This window comes from Falco punctatus (assembly GCF_963210335.1).
Source record: "Falco punctatus genome assembly, chromosome: Z".
Taxonomy (NCBI): domain Eukaryota; kingdom Metazoa; phylum Chordata; class Aves; order Falconiformes; family Falconidae; genus Falco; species Falco punctatus.
In genome coordinates, this window is record NC_137586.1 from 38,943,827 (window position 1) to 38,960,454 (window position 16,628).

Genomic DNA, 16,628 nt, shown 5'->3' on the forward strand with positions numbered 1-16,628 from the left:
GTTATTAATAATTAATTAAATATTAATAATAATTAAGATGATAAAGATTAATATGATAAAGTTACGTTCTATAACATGGCTCACTTAGGGAACTAAGGTAGCTCATAAAAAGAACAGAACATACTTAATAACAAACACTGACTACATTTTTTTGGACTCCAGCTTTCACTCTCCTGTTTTGGATCTATTGTTGCAACGGCATTTTCAGTGAAGTAGAACACCAGGTCTTAATATGAAAATCACAACTTTCAAAATTGAGTTAATTTTACTTTTATACATGCTAATTTGCAGATGACAATGTATGCAATTTTCGTTATGTATTTCACATTTATAAGAGTATTTCATATGTTTTCTACTGCATCTAAGTAGTAATATATTTTTTTCATTTTGATATAGTACATAGCCTCTCCAAACCTTAATTTTGTTTATATTTACACATTTTTCTAAGCATGATATGATTTATACTTTAATTGATTTATATATTACTTTTTCATTTGCATTCAGGTGAAAAGAACATGAGGACAGACAAGAATAAAAACAAATGGTGAATCAATCTTCCAATTACTAGCAATATATCTTTCTTATTAGCTTGAAATTACTAGCAGGATGTACCTGAAGACTTTAATTTATCCCAGATTTTCATTTATTGTATGTTTTGAGGGGATAAAACCTTTCAGAACTTCCTCATGCCGAATTTGCTGTGATTAACTGCTCTAAATGCACATGTAACTAAATGCTTGCATTCTAAATGCATTAGTTTCTTGACGACCTAATTCTACAAGTGTTGCTTGGTTCACTTTCCCAAGAAGTCATCCACTCTTGCAGTCCTGGAGATTGCCACCTACTGAAACTGGTACATTAGTTTTCCTTTGTTGTATGGCTTTTATTATTTGTGTGCAAGGTCCAATTGTCATAAGAACACAGGAAAATGACTAGTGACACAGGTTTCCAAGCATGAATTCGGTGAAGGTATTGTGACTTGTCCAGTGATGTTTTGCCTGTCTCTTACTGCTGCTGCCAGACTGGTAGAGCACATAGACTGAGTTTAACCATTTTTGGATGATAGCTGAAGCCAATTAAAGCTTTCTCCTTCAGTTCAGGATGAAAGAAGTGTTACGGATCCATCTACTACCTGTGACATAGTCCACAAGTACACCATAGGCTATTATTAGTCAGTGCAATCCCCAAATACATGGGTTCAAATTAATTCAGCACCTTTGCTGACGCTTGTTACAGATTGCTGAGGGACTTACAGTACTGTTGCTTCTTGGTTCCCTGTTGCTGTCCTACAGCTGTGCCCTTCAGTCTTGTTTAAAGCAATACAAATACAAAGCTCATGGCTTCTTCCCCTTTCCTTCAGGAGCTAGGAACTACAGATTTGGTAAATTTGAATAAAGCACCTGAATTAACAGCCATACTCTATAGGAGAAAAATCTCACCATGCCTGCAGCTGCCAGAACTCATAAGGAGTGTGCTACCCTGTGGTAACTTTTTTAAAAAAATTCTAACTGGAATGTTTCTGACCATAAAGCTGCTGCTTTCAATTAAAAGTAACTCTTCTCATTTGAAAGCAGCTCGAAGTCCCAGTGTATTGCAATGGATAAGGTGTTTTTCTACAATTAGAAAAACCTCGTTTCCAGGCCAGAATCTCTGCCTTCTGGTCTTGATTTGAGGACACAGCGAACTAAATAATTTCTTTGTGAAATGTAAATGTTATGGACTGCCACTAAGCTTTCCTTAGCAGGCACAGTGTATTGAAACTGTGTTTTCTTTCTCAGAGGTGATTTTTCCCTTTGCTTTAGACTACCACATTCCCTAAAGTTGCTTTAAAAACACCCTTTTATTTAGCCAATAATATTATTTCATGGCTAGGTACTCAAAAGATCCCCCTGTATAGATTACAGTTACACTGTTTAAAATAAAGACTTAGGGTGAAATAACAGTACCTCAGTAAAAGTTTAAGGAAGCAATAAGATACTTTTTCCTTTTTATTCTGCCAAATGCCCAATATTTTAATGGAAATCCCAGTACTTCCCAGATTCCCAATATTGGCCACAGCAAGCAGAATCTGAGATATCTGGACACAAGAAAAACTACCCTTTAATTATAAGTGCCTTAATTCTCAACACAAACCCTCTTATTATTTGTACCTATGAGAGATGCTAAGAAACAACAGCAACTCCACCACAATTCAACAAAGGTCAATAGACCAATATTGCCCTGCTATGAAACAAAACTGTATCAACACCAAAAAGAAAATATGCTTGACATGACATATAAAATATAATATATATATATACAAAATAAAAATACTTTTCAAAAAGATATTAACTATTACAACATATTTCTTTATCAATAATAAGCACTGATCCATCGATTTCTAAAGGTCAAAAATAAAAGCATTTCTCAAGTCATCATTGTGAAAATTGAGAGAATGTTAAACTGATAGAAAATCTCATTTTTGCCACCCTTGCCATTCAACTTCCCTTAGGAGTCACTGTGATTACTGTCAGTCTGAACTGTAACAGTATTAGGCGGGATATTGTAGGTTGACTGTGCTACTTAGAACTTAAAGTCAAAATTAGATTTTCAAAGGGATTTCAGGAAACCACACAGCATGTTTCCATCACTTTTGACAAGATGCTGTAGTAAGCAAAGGAAGATGTCAATCACTGAGTGTCATTTGAAGGGACTTGTGTACACACAGGCAGGGAAGGGTGTTGTGGTTCTCTTTGAAGATTCCTTCCCTTTCAGACTACTGAAGATAACTTCTGACTATGTGTCAGGAAATGAATTATCCAAGAAAATTGCCCCCTCCAAAGAAAATGAGAAGAAAAAGATGCTGAAAATCTTGAAGTCTTAATTCAAAATTAATGAGCATAATATGAATTTACTTGTTAGAAGATCTTTTGACTAACATCTCATCATATAATAGTACCATCACTAAAATCACAATGTCTATTCCTGAAGCACTGCACCCTGTGGAAATGACTCACACTGGAGCAGTTTGTGAAGAACTGCAGCATGCGGGAAAGACCCACACTGGAGAAGTTCATGGAGGACTGTCTCCTGTGAGAGAGATCCCACACTGGAGCAGGGGAAGAGTGTGAGGAGGAAGGAGCAGCAGAGACAACGTGTGATGAACTGACTGTAACCTCCATTCCTCATCCCCCTGAGCCACTCAGGGGGAGGAGGCACAGAATTCAGAAGTGAAGTGGAGCCCAGGAAGGAGGGAGGGGTGGGGGAAAGGTGTTTGAAGATTTGTTTTTATTTCTTATTATCTTATTTTGATTTGATTGTTAAAATAAATTAATTTCCCCAAGCCAAGACTGTTTTGCCTGTGACAGTAATTGTTGAGTGATCTCCCTGTCCTTATCTTAGCCCATGAGTCTTTCATCATATATTTCTTCCCCCTGTCCAGTCAAGGGGAGAGTTCTAGAGCAGCTTGGTGGGCACCTGGTGGCTAGCCAAGGTCAACATAACACAGTGCTTTGGGGGAGACAAGAATTCACTACCGTATGGCAGTGTAGCCACATCTTTGTTTCAGCAGTGCAGACCCAATTTACATGAATGTTCTTAAGAAAGAATCTGGCTGCTTGCCATCCTTTTAATTCTAATTCAAGAGCAGAAAATTTATGGACATGGTAAAGAAAAAGAATAGTATACAGGTTGGGTTATTCAACTGAATAGGACAATGTCAGCATGTATTTTCTCTTCATCATATGAACCAGAAGGAACAGTTATAAGGAGTCTGGTATGGCAAGTGTTCACTAACAAAGGCCCCAAAAAATTTGTAAATATGATTTGTGGCAATCTACTTTCCACCAAAATAAGACCAAATTTGATCTATCACCTTTCTTCAGGCAAAGCTTTATCCAGTTTTGAGTTTTTCTTGAATATAAGGAAAAGTAGAAAGTGCTAGGTAACTCTGCTATTACCATCACTATTCCAGTATCTTAAAGCAAATATTAAGACCACACAGTGGATTTTAAAAAAAAAAACAAAACTACCTCACAACAAACATTGGCATACTGTGAAATAACCTTGTCAGACAAAATCTGAAGTCTTTTTTAGAGATGTTTTCCATTTCTTTCCTGGCATTTTCCTTCTGGAAATCATCTGAAACACAGCAATGTTTTATGCTTTATATGAAGTGCCCCCACTGACCTCGCATTACCGATACCTTAATATTTAAGCTGACAGATGGAGTGTTGGGATTTGAACAAGATACCAACCTTCTGTTCACATGTCACTAGCTATGCCTTTAGTGAGAAAACTCTGCAGAAGCTGATTCCTGGTGAGGGTTTCAGACCAGGTCATATATTTGTCAACTTTTCACCAAGAAATGACACCAATTGCTTGGGACTCAATTCTGAATACTGAAGCATGGCTCTTTAAAGATTCACTGTCCTCTCAAAAGGCTTATTTGACTGACTAATTCAGTATTTTTTTTCTTTTGATATCCCTGTCCTCTCCTCCAAGAAAGGTAGACCAGGATTTCAGTGAAACTTTTGTGAAACATACATCCAAGTAGCAAAATACCATAACATTTCCAGTGTATCCTTAATGCTGTTCTTTGATGTGTCTTTGAAGAGACAGTTAGGCAAGAACCCTTTTTTGTTATCATTCATCATGCTCAAAATGTTCCAGATGTCATACAAAACATACAGAAGCACATAGTCAGCTATTTGGCTTTTAATAAATTACTGAGATTTTGATATTTATGAAGGCTCTATGACATAATAGGAAGGGGCTTATTAGAACAATAGCTGGAGACGGATAAAGTGGTTGGCAGAAAGTGAGCTCATCCTTCCTCCCCCTCCCCTTCTTGCTTCTTTTTCCCCTTGTCTCTCAGAAAATGTGTGCCGAAAGGGACAAGCATAAAGCAGAGCAGAGCAGCTTCCTCAGTGAGGACTGAGAGATCAGCTCAAGTCTAGGGGCAGGGATTTAATTCAAGGCTTCTTTTGTTGATAGCTGCTCACAGTACACTTTGAGCATTTAGTTACTTCATGCCTGTCATCAGTCCTTTAACACGATTGCAGTGCTTTAAGTAGAGCCAGATATCAAGCTTTAGCAGCATCACAGCATGTAAACTAAAACACGCAACTCTTTATTTTTACTGAAGAACAGACACCTAGCTCTTCGCCTACACAAAATCAGGAGACCCTCTCACTGACTTTATGCATGTACATGAATCCTGGTTGTTCTTCCAAAACTTCTGCTTGGCTCAAGAGAAACACAGTTTTGTCCAGCAGCTCTGATAGAGTCCACACACATGAGGAGGGACTAGTATGGCTACATTTACATGATTTGTGCTGATTTGGCCAAGTGATAAAACTTCATTGTCTCTTTGGCACCTTTAGGAGAAAAGTGTTAAAACTCCATTTGTCTTGAGGTGAGAAGAAGATGAGGGCAATCCTTCCCCTTGCATGGTGTAATTTCTCCTTTTCCCAGGGATCCTATGGAAGATCTTCTCTGACAGTCAGCAAACTCAGGAGTAGGAAAAGAAGCTGATCTAGAGGAGTGAGTTCTGCTTATGTAAACTTTCTTATGCCATTGTCCTGATTGCATGACTCAAAAAGCTGGCAGGAATCAGCATCTCATATCTCTGTCCAAAGATAAAGCTCCCACAGAGATTTAAAGGAAAATAGTCAATCTCCTCACTGGCCATGGATGTAGTATCCTGGATGCAACACTGTTTATCTGCTCCCCACTGCTAATGCCTCCGCTGAGATATGAGTTTGTATGGTGAAGACTCATTTTGCTTTTTCCATGTATCAGCACAAGCGAATTGGTTCCTGCCTTCCTATAAGCATAGAAGCTTTGTCAGAGACTAGATTGAAATCTGTAGTCTCACAAATAGATATTTAAGGCCTATAAATACAGTAGATTTCCACAAAGTGTATTATTAATTACTGTATCATTATGTAAGGCAAAAGCATGCTACTGTGATGAAAAAAACAAAAAAAATACTTCTCAAAATCTGATGCTACCTCAGCTCCAATCTAACGATTCCCTTCCTAAAAATACCAGCACAATGAATAAAATATCACATAAAGCTTTGCAAAACCACTGGCAATAGAGGATGCAGCAACTACTCAAGTCCCTCAGCAAAATGCTAACATCTCCAATAGTGAAGCTAAATCCACAAAACTTACAATTTTTGCACAAAGACCTAATAGATTTCTTCTCTTGTTTACTAATGCAATGTTACTCCAAAGGTCAATTGTGTAAAATTGAACATCAGTTTAAATCCTAATCTTTTCAAAGCTGCCTCTGATTTGTCAAGCAAGGTCTCTCTGTCCTGTGTTTTTTCACTGTTTCATTCTCAGCTCAAAGGAAACGTGTGGGGTTTTTTTCCTTATTGACTGATAAAAATTCACTGAGGCATGTTTGAGTGGTACAAGCATGAAAAGAGGCTACTTTGAAGACCCCATGCCATAGAAATAGTGGAAATGAAATACTTCATATCTGAATTAGAGCAGTGGATCTCACCAGAAATTCAGGATTGAAGAAAATTACCTTCTTAGTTTTAAGTGCATGGGTAGTTTCTCACTGGGATAATGCATGTTAGAGCATTTTCTTACTGAGATATGGTATGCTTTGGAGAAAATATAGCATAGAATATGGGCCACGTATTAAGCTATTTTAGCCTTAGATATGAGATCAGGATATAGGTGTTACATGGTTTCTGTATTATGGCTCTATGCTGTACATATTGTACTTTTTATAAATACTATTTTAATGAACACCAAATTCCAAAATTTTACTTTAAGCTTTAATATACTTGCATTCATTGTGTGATTGTTTCATATGACTCCTTCCATTCCATTCATAGATTACAAAAACTGAGTGAGAACTCCTGGCCATAGATATCAGGAGACTGTCTAGCTAAAAATTTTTAGTTTGGGGTACATTGCAAATTAACATATAAATATAATACGTGCTAATAATATTTCAAAACACAAAATACTATGAGGCTGTGTTAATGATCCAAAAGGATGAAAAAAACCCTGATTAATGTTCTTAATGTCTAAAAATCTTAATACTATAACATTAGCTTGGACACTTATAATAGCATTCTTTAGTTTTGTAATGCATTAGTGTGTACACAATACCACATCAATGAATTATGTCTAAATATTCAGTTTAATGTAGAATTCCAGATCATACTGCCATGTTTGTAGCCATTTTTTCTTTTAAGCATTTGTATGTACTGTGTACAATCTGTTCTCTTACTATAGTTGTTCAGCATAAAAAGAAGTCCTTTCTTGTCTCATAATAAAAATGAAATATTTCTGATAGTCTGAAAGAAGTATCAGTACAGTCCATTTTGAAATAGAGTCATACCAATTTTTTATCAACGGGCAGAAGGAATCTCTGCAGAAGGATAATGGCAACAGACTTTATCAAGCCTTATTCCTCAAGTATAACGGATTAATAATGAAAAGTTTATGAGACTATTCAGAACAACTGACTGCTTTTGATCTCTCCTTAAGGCAGAAATAAAAGTATTCTCCATGCTATAGCTGGAACTTTAATTCATGAATAGTTGGTCACTTACCATTTTGTAGGCATCTGCCCTTGGTCATGATAACACTATTAGAATAGTGTTTCCTGTGTTAATTGTAAATTTAAATAATCCCACAATTTATTTATAAATTTATAAATTTAGTTATAAATTTAGTTACTTTGAAGTTTTATTGTCTGCTTCTCACTGGATATCAATTAAATAAATGAAATCAGTAGAAAACATATTTGTAAGCAATATTTCAGCTTTAAAGATGGATCTTTTGCCACAGTTTCAAGTCAATGATGAAAAACTCACACTGTGATTGCTGCTGCATAGTATTATCTAGAGAAAAATAACAGTTATGATTAGTGTACAAAATCATTTTTTAGCATTATCCTGTCTTCAGAAGAAAAACATGGAGATAATAATTTGATCCAAGGAAGAGAAGCTTTTTCGTAATGAAATATAAGCATCTGCAGATAAACTTCAGATTTAGAAGAGTATTGTTTCCAGCCCATAGAAAGATTAGTGACAGATTAGTTTCTTTCTGGTGCTTCCCTGTCCAATATCATCATATACTAATCAATCACACACCAGTTCTTGATTTACTCCATATAAAAATTCCTAAGAAAGATATTCCTTACCCTGTACAAGGAAATTATGATTTTCTATATCTTTGGCCAGACTACAACATAGTAGATTTTTCAGGTAAAAAACCTGTTGCCTTTTGAATCTAAAATATCTTTGAAGATATTGTCTGTAAAGAAATGTGAGTCATATGGGTTTTGCTGATCATTTTCTGCTGCTTGTGGAAAATTTCCTAATTCTTTCACTGCTGGCTTTGGACATTGTAAGCAAAGTCACTAAGTCTCCTGTTACTGAGATTACTTTCTTTTATAGACTCATAAAACAGCAGATCCACAAACAGCTGTTTGCAAGCCTCTTCTTAGTGAAAAAACCCTCACAAAACCGAAAAACCAAGCCCAACCAATATTATTACAGTCTAGGCACTGGTCTTGTATTTGATGAGGTGTCAAAGCTAAGAAAGTAATTAGTTTCATTTTGAAATAGATTCATTATTTGCTTAGCCAAAATTTAACTTAAGCTTCAGTGTAGTATTTTATCATCTCCATGGTGGACAGTTAAGATCCACAACAGGACCCACAGAGTCACACCACTTAGGGTAGAAAGGCATCTTAAGCAAGTTGACCTACTTGAGAATGCTCTTTATTGGAACATATTAATTGATTTTCCATTTGTCAGCAAGGAATTACATTAATTTCTGCACACATTAGGACAACAAAGTTAGTGTGTACTTGTACGATGATGGGTGACATGAAAGGTGAGGCCATAAAGCATTGAGAGTCCTTAGCAGTGATCATTTAGGGTAACAAAGTCTGGAAATCAGGGAGGAGAGACAATTTTCATTTGCAGACTAAGAAATGCAGACAAAGCTCACCAAAAATAAAACAACAGAGATGTAACTAGCTCTGTTTCTGGCTAGGGATGTACACATGCAAACTTCGCTGCTCCCGGACCATGGTCTTGTATGCTGAACATGCAAGGTCTCTGTCATCAGTGCAGCTAGAGGCACTGTCAAACCAGACCTCAGCACAGCCCCGGTACCACAGAAACCTGTTTTTTGCAAGGTTTTTTCAGCATTAAGGGGCTCTGATGATTCGACTTTGCTCAGCCTTTACTGCTTTGTGTTAGTATGGATACATTATAGAACATAATGCTTATACTGCAGTACAGTATGCACACTATACTAACCAACATTCAGCCTCTCCTTTTATTGTTGTGACTAATCGAGTCAATAAATAATTGGATGGGTTGTTTACAGGGATAAGCATCCTCTCTAGGACTCAGAGTGCCTACGCAGCTGGAAAAAAAGCTCACTTAAAAAATCAGGTCCGTCTATTTTTGTGAAGTAGAAACATTCCTCTCCCCATTTTGAGGATACATGTAGCGAAGAAATGAAGAGTTTGCTACTCGTTAAGAAATCATTGAGCTCTGGGGTCTCTTTTGGAAACCAGACTAAGCAATTTAAAGGAATCTCTACTTTGTGTGTTAAAGATTAAAATAACTGGTATGGGTGCTGGAGTTTGTAAGATCCTGGGGAGGGATATGAAGGGGAAAGATTTCTTTCAAACTCATTAGTGATTTTAAAGGCCAAAACTAAGCATGGGTTTGAGCTGCTGCAAAATTAGTGAGATGCTTGATTTCAAAGTGAGAGGGAGTTTCTATTGTAGGTAATGTTTTTGCCTCTAAACCTGTGAGAAGGGGGGTGAAAGCAAGCAGAACCCACAGCAGACCAGGGGCTGCACTGGGAGAACCCTTGCCGGGAGAGGAATCGAGGACAGCCTATGCTACCTGAGCAACCAGGTCAAACATGTCCCTGGTAATGAAGATCCATCCATTACCATAACACGTAGACTATCACTGTAGATCACTTTCATGGTCTCCAAAGAAGCTGAGCAGTTATCAGTAACATTCAAAAATCCACTGGAAAGTCATTCATTTCACTTTATGGTCCTAATTAGCCATTTGTATAGTTCTATAATTAAATATGTTCCTTTCTCATCAAGTTTTTCACTTTAGTAATGATACCACTGTGCCACAAACAGGCCCCATGCTGTTTGGTTTGGGACTTATTCATAGCATTTAATTGGTCACCCAGTGGTTAGCCAATAACCCCTTCTATGGGAAGCAACACTCTGAATGCTGTTAATGGGCTAGAGGCACAGTGATTGCCTCCTGGTACCCAGCAGTACTGGGAATAAAGCAATTTCCTCCACTGTGTTGTGTGCCCAATAGCTAATCCTCTCCACTCCTGAAATGCACACTATTTGGTTATAAGTATTTGTACTGGCTTACTTACCGCTGGGCTGTTAATAGGCAGTGATTCTTCAATGCTCCTTCAGTGAAGTTACAGTCTGCTTGCTGACTGCTAATTAAAACAAGTTTGCACTCTAAGACTGCAACTAAAAGGTAGCAAGGTCATATTATTTAATGCAGCAGTCTTTTATTTAACAGTGTTTATACAGTATTTATATGCACACATTTTGCAGGAAAGGCATGGCTATTACTGATCATGTCAATGTAGTCAAAATGAGCCATAGACTAATATTTCCTTCCTTGGAATATGATCACTAGGCAATCTCTGTCTGGGACTGCACAGTTAAAAAGCAATGCATGCATGCAGGTCTCTCTTCCAGTCTATTTCTCAGCTCGATAAAATTTGAAAAAATAGGGGCAGATGAACTAACTGTTCTAAAAGGACTCAATCTGCCAGGAGTCTTTATAGAAATCAAAGCATATATTAATGAGCATTGGAGTAATTTTAAACCCAGGAAGGTTAAGAAAGCAAAGTGGTTGTGACTTGCAGAAACAAATTTTAGTTATTACTCTGTACTTTTATGCTACTTATTTAAAACCTAGTTTGAATAAGGACCCCTATCAGCAGGATGTCTGAGTGTAATATTCGTCTGTTGCATGTGACTATTCTTTTCTTTCTGCTTGTCTCCAGCAGAAGACAATCTCTCTCCAGCAGAAATAATTGTGTTCTGTTTACTTTTACTTTCTGCTTTACTAACAGGAAGGCTGCAGAATAATCCATAGCGGTGTTGTTGCTGAAATTAATATCTGAGACAGAGATAAAAAGTTATATATTTTTAAAAAGTTGCTTAACAATCTTTCAATTCTCCATACATTATAATAGAAGTTCACTTACCTAATGTCTCCAGCACAATGTAGGGCACTGCAATTTCAACAAAGCTTTAACACAACGTGTACCTTAATCAGAAAGATTTTGTGTGTGTTTTGTTTTTTTTTTTTTTGGTTGTTTGTGGGGTTTGTTTGTTTGTTTGTTTTTAAATAAAATAATATATAGACCTGCACCTTGGAAATGGGTTCAGTGTTTACTAAAAGATAACTGTTAGGGAACAAATGCTGTTCAACACCCTTACCCTTTGCTTTTAATATGCATATTCCCTGCTGGTCTGAACAAGCATGCTTTCTCAAGTTTATATCAATGGAGACTATACTCAGAGCATTATATATTCCTCTGGCTGCTCCCTATTACCCCAAAGAAAATAAAACTTTTTTTTTTTTTTTTTTTTTTTGTGTGCAGTGTTGTCTTTTCTTAATAGCAGCCTTTATCATGTAGCTTTGGCAGGCAGCATGCTCCTGAACTTCAAACTGACTTTACAGTTCTGAAGTAATTCAGACAACCTTGCTTCATCTTCCTGACTTGTGGAATTTATGTAATGATTACTTAAGCAATGCCAAAAAATAACTAGCTGAATCACTGGTATGCTTGATATCCACAGTCCTACGTGTAAGTAGCAATTCTTGTTTCACTCTCATTTCAAATTTCACTTTTATGGATGGGTTTTCTTCTCCCTCTTAATTTGTTTGTGTTTTACAGAACAATAAGCTCATTAAACTCAAACTCAGACAGAGCACATATTGTATACCTTTTAAGGCATAAAGGAACACTCCCAGGCTTTTGAGAAACGCTGATGGTCAGGAACTGTGCAACCAATTGATTAGCTTATGTTTTGTGTATGAAGGGGTATGCTGCATTTATCTCTTCTGCTGTAATTTGGAAAACAGTTGCGCATGAAAATAAGTTCACACACACTGAACCCTGTTCAATACAAGTCTTCATATACAGAGGTGTTTGCACAATTTCACCTGAATTTTGATAGACTGGGTGTACTGCTAGAAGAGTTTGGATAAGCATCTTTAAAAATTACTTCGAATAAAAATTACAGGATTAATTTTATAATGGACTTTAGATGATACTATAGATAATATAAGATGTAAGATAATATAAGATAATAGTGCATTCACTTTACAATTTGTTTAGCATTCAAAAGACCCAGCTGTGTATCATGTGAACATCCTTTTGTGCATTTTGTGCATGCCCTTGAAAGTTAGCATATTGTTCAGTGTACAGAACACAGTCCTATTATGCCTTATACTTTAAACAGAAAGCTGTGGCAGGGTGGGGAGAGGGAGAGAAGGAAAGGTTGCTCTTTGCCTAAATTTTGCCCATCCGCTAATCCAAATTTCCTAATAAATAACCTGCCCATTAAACTTTTCTACATCAGTTCTACTCCCAGCACTCCCAATTCATCATCTGAAGATTTGGAAATTTTGTCTGATTATAAAGGGTGGTTTTTCCAATTACCTTTGATGGCATTCCCTCTTCCTCTCCACCCTCCCCAACCTGGTTCTGAAGAGCATCTATCACCTTAGGTAATTTGGGCAGAAAGTACATCCTCTCACAGAATAAATAAATAAATAGAATTTATTACCTGGTGCATAAAAGTATGATTAATTTGTTGGGAAACACAATGGAAATATTTTTATTGACTTCCTTAAGTCTTGAATCAGATTCATACTAAGTAAAACCAGCCGCAGCTTGAGTCTCTGCAAAAATTGTCACATTGTTCTAGTTGTTTGACCTATGGACACTAAGGCTCAGAGGGGTTAAATTAATTTGTGATCACTGTGCAGAGGTCTGTTCTGAAGCATGACACAGAAGGTGTAGCTACCGAATCTCAGACTACTTCCCATCCACCAAGCAATGTTTAAGGATCAACTGTTTTGTTTAACAATGCAGTTGTCTATTACCTCTTAAACGTAACTATGCTAAGCATTAGTATGTGACATAATTAGATTTTTGGTCTCTGTGAACAGCAGATGAACATATTAAAACCCACAGAAACACTCTGTCTCAAGTAAGTGGAAGGAAGGTGAAACCCCTTTTAAAAATGTAACCAATACAACAAGCGCATTGCACAGGCATGTATTGATGCTCACAGACTATTAGAGAGGTACCATGGAAGACAGTGATTCTGAAGCAGTTTTGCATGAGCCAGCCCCTGTAGCTGAAGAATTGAATGAGGATGCCCAGCCTGGGACTGCTGGAAGGTTTAGTGAACATGACCATGCTGTCAGCACGACCTTGTACAGTCATGATGGCTCACCAGTTTGAATGTCCTTACACGGTAGTTCACTGGTGTAAGGATATTCTGTTGTCTGGAGCTGCATGGTGGGAAATAGCTGACAAACTGCATGTAGGAAAAACAGCATCTTCATTTGAGTGTGTTCAAAGACACCTGAAAGCCAAAAGATAACTGAGTCTGCCTGTGGCAGCAAACAAGAGGAAAATATACCCCTTTGCTTTGTGGAAAAGAAACTTGCTAAAAGGGCAGGCTTGGAGGTTTGCTTGCAAGAAAACTGCCTGGCATTGTTTATTTCTACTTTGTTCAAACTAACAGGACTGGGTGCACTCTGTGTAAATAATCTTGACTACACTGAAGAATATTCCAGGCTCATATAATCAATTTGTACTCCTAATGGAAACAAAGCCCCAATATTGGCTGTGTGGGCTAAAGGGGAAATGATGTTATTATCACCTGGTTGGAAGAGTTAATTTACTCTGCCATGCATCATGATTTAATTATTCTTAATTGATCCTTAATAGATGGATGTCAAGTCTGGCCTTGCTCGGCTTCAATTATAGCAATTTCTCAACCTCACTTTGTAGTGGAGCTTGGCAAAAATCTGATGATTTCTGCCTCTCTCCATTTCCATTTGAGGACTTCTAGATTTACTTAAATGCTACTCGACACTTTCATGCATTATGACACTAAAAAGAAAGAGAGTTAAGGTTTTACAACAGATAGTCTTTGTAGATTGTTTGTGACCGTTCCCATTTTATATACTATTGAAGCTATGTCAGTTGCCTTTCTGTCAATAGGAACTATTTATGTCCTAACAAAGGACAGGCGAAAAAACATCAGATTTTTAGGTCAAAGATATCTGTGAATTAAATACTTTTTCATTTTCACTTGCTGGAATGTGTATGTCAGTAACTTTAAAAGAAAGACAAATATGTTTTTTTTATGATGTAACAAAATACCCTTGAGATTAATTTTTTGTGTTGTATTCTTTTTGACAGTTTTGTTTACTTTCTACATAAATTAATAGTTCAAAACATGCTTATGCTGGCTAGCCTTGTGATTACAAGAAGATTAGTAAAATAAATATCCCAAGAGATTTATATGAACTGAATAGACAGAAAGAGATTTTTTAATAAATGAATTGTTACCTGTTGTTTTCCTTCCTCAAGGTGATTTCTTTAACATGAGTTGAGCCACAATGATTAACTTTTTTTTTTTCCTTTTTTTTTTCTTTTTTTAAGAGAGAGAGAGAGACAAAGAGCTAATATTTGTATTAAGCATCCAACACCACTGGAAACATGCTGAATTAATGTATCACAATTCACAATCTGTTCTAAAACATCAGTAACTCCTCTGGTACTACCAGAGAGAAAAGTCAGTGATCAAACTTCACGGGGCACATGTTTGTAGAGAAGCTACGTCAGATTACATGTATAATAACATTTCTTATTAACCAATAGAGCTACATCAACAGGCCAAACCAGCACCAATAAAATATTAAGTAAAAGTATGTCTTTTCCCTATCCTTTGAAAAGGTGGAGCCACAACAACAAAAAGTACGCAATGTTGAATACTTAAATTTAAAAATGTAAATAATTCTTAAAGCATAAAAATTAGAACATAACTAGAAAATTAATGTGGAAGAAGCCTGTAGGGAGTTAGAGTAAATTCAGCTGCATGCTTACATGCTCTAGGTGTTTTTAATAATTATTTTTTCAAAAAATAAAATTTGTTTATTTGGTTTTTCAATAATTTTGGTTGCAATTTTTAATAATTAACTTAAAAAGCAAAATTTTATAGCAGATACCACATTGTCCTGGTAGGTGATAGTAAATACACAGTAACCCATTAATGTGATATATAGAAATTCAGAAAGTTCATGACTACTTTTAATATCGTCCCAATAAAATTTCCTGCCATTTGTTAGCTAGTCAAATAGATGAATCTCTAAAGCACCAACAACTCAAGAAATATTGCTCCTAACAAAAATGCTAATATTGCTATACTTTTACACAGACACCTGTGGAACTTGCTGAAAGAACTTTTTTAAAAAAAATTCTATTACAAACAGAATGATGGATGAATTGGAGAAGGAAGAAAAGATTATTGGTGGTCCTTTCAGTCAGTGTTTTCCTCTTTCAGGCAAAGCAATCATCAGAAGATACAAGGAAACCATAATCATAATGTCTGCAGCCACTTTGTCTCATTTATCTTATAAACTTGGTAAACATTAAATAAGCAAGATAATGCTAATAAAATATTTGAGTCAGCAGCATGGGAGTCTTTTACATCTTCAGAAAGGGGACCTGCATTTGTCCCTCAGCAGCTTTGTTGTAACACATAACGTACTTCTTGCTGTTACAGAAATACCAAATGGCTTTGATACCTCTGTTACCTCTGCAGACAGGCATCACAGATTTATGCCTCGTAAGTCATTCCATAAAGCTTTAAATATAGCCCTTCTCCATGCCACAACTTCAGCCACATGCAATACTATGTAAGACAATCATATTTATTGATTTATACTTTCCAAATAGGCATTTCTGCTAAAGTTATGGCTGTCATAGGAAAATGCCACAGTGGAAAAGGTGCTTACTGTACCAGAGTGTTTGCTGTAGAGCATTAATTAAATGCACCACTATTTTTTGATGATGTTCTTGAAATCTAAGGGAGAACTGCAATGGTATTTGATACCCTTTTCTTCTACTGGGACCTATAGATAACTGAGACAGCATTAAAGTGGACAGCACTTGCCAAGGTGTGCTCTGGGAGCTGAATCAGTATGCCCCAAAAGTGGTTTCAGGCAGCAGAATTACCTTGAAGGCTCTGGCAAGAACTAAATCTGACTTTTTCTGCAGCAACCTATCTTCTCTCTGATGATTTTGCCCAGAGCACACCAGGCCAAGACTGAGTAGAATATTACCATCTGATCCTCTTGTCATCTGGCAAGTGAAGTTGTCCTTTTGGCTTAAAGCTCGTGAGGGAGAGGGTCCTACTTCAATGGAAATGGAACACAGCCAAATTAATAATATATGGGATTCACTGGAGACAGGAAACCTACCAGACATTGACTGCTCACAGAAGCATAATCATTACACCTGTGTTGCGGGTATATAAATATATGCACGCTTAGTTCA

The 16,628-nt window shown here is 36.6% G+C and overlaps 1 long non-coding RNA gene across 1 annotated transcript in view; it reads right to left on the reverse strand.

The window, feature by feature from the left end:
* Positions 1 to 16,628, reverse strand: part of LOC308057120 — a 94,086-nt gene that overhangs the window by 25,772 nt on the left and 51,686 nt on the right. Inside the window, exon 1 of the long non-coding RNA XR_013925143.1 lies at positions 66 to 16,628. This exon is cut by the window's right edge and continues 51,686 nt beyond it. This is a non-coding gene — a long non-coding RNA (uncharacterized lncRNA). The remainder of the gene's footprint in view (positions 1 to 65) is intronic.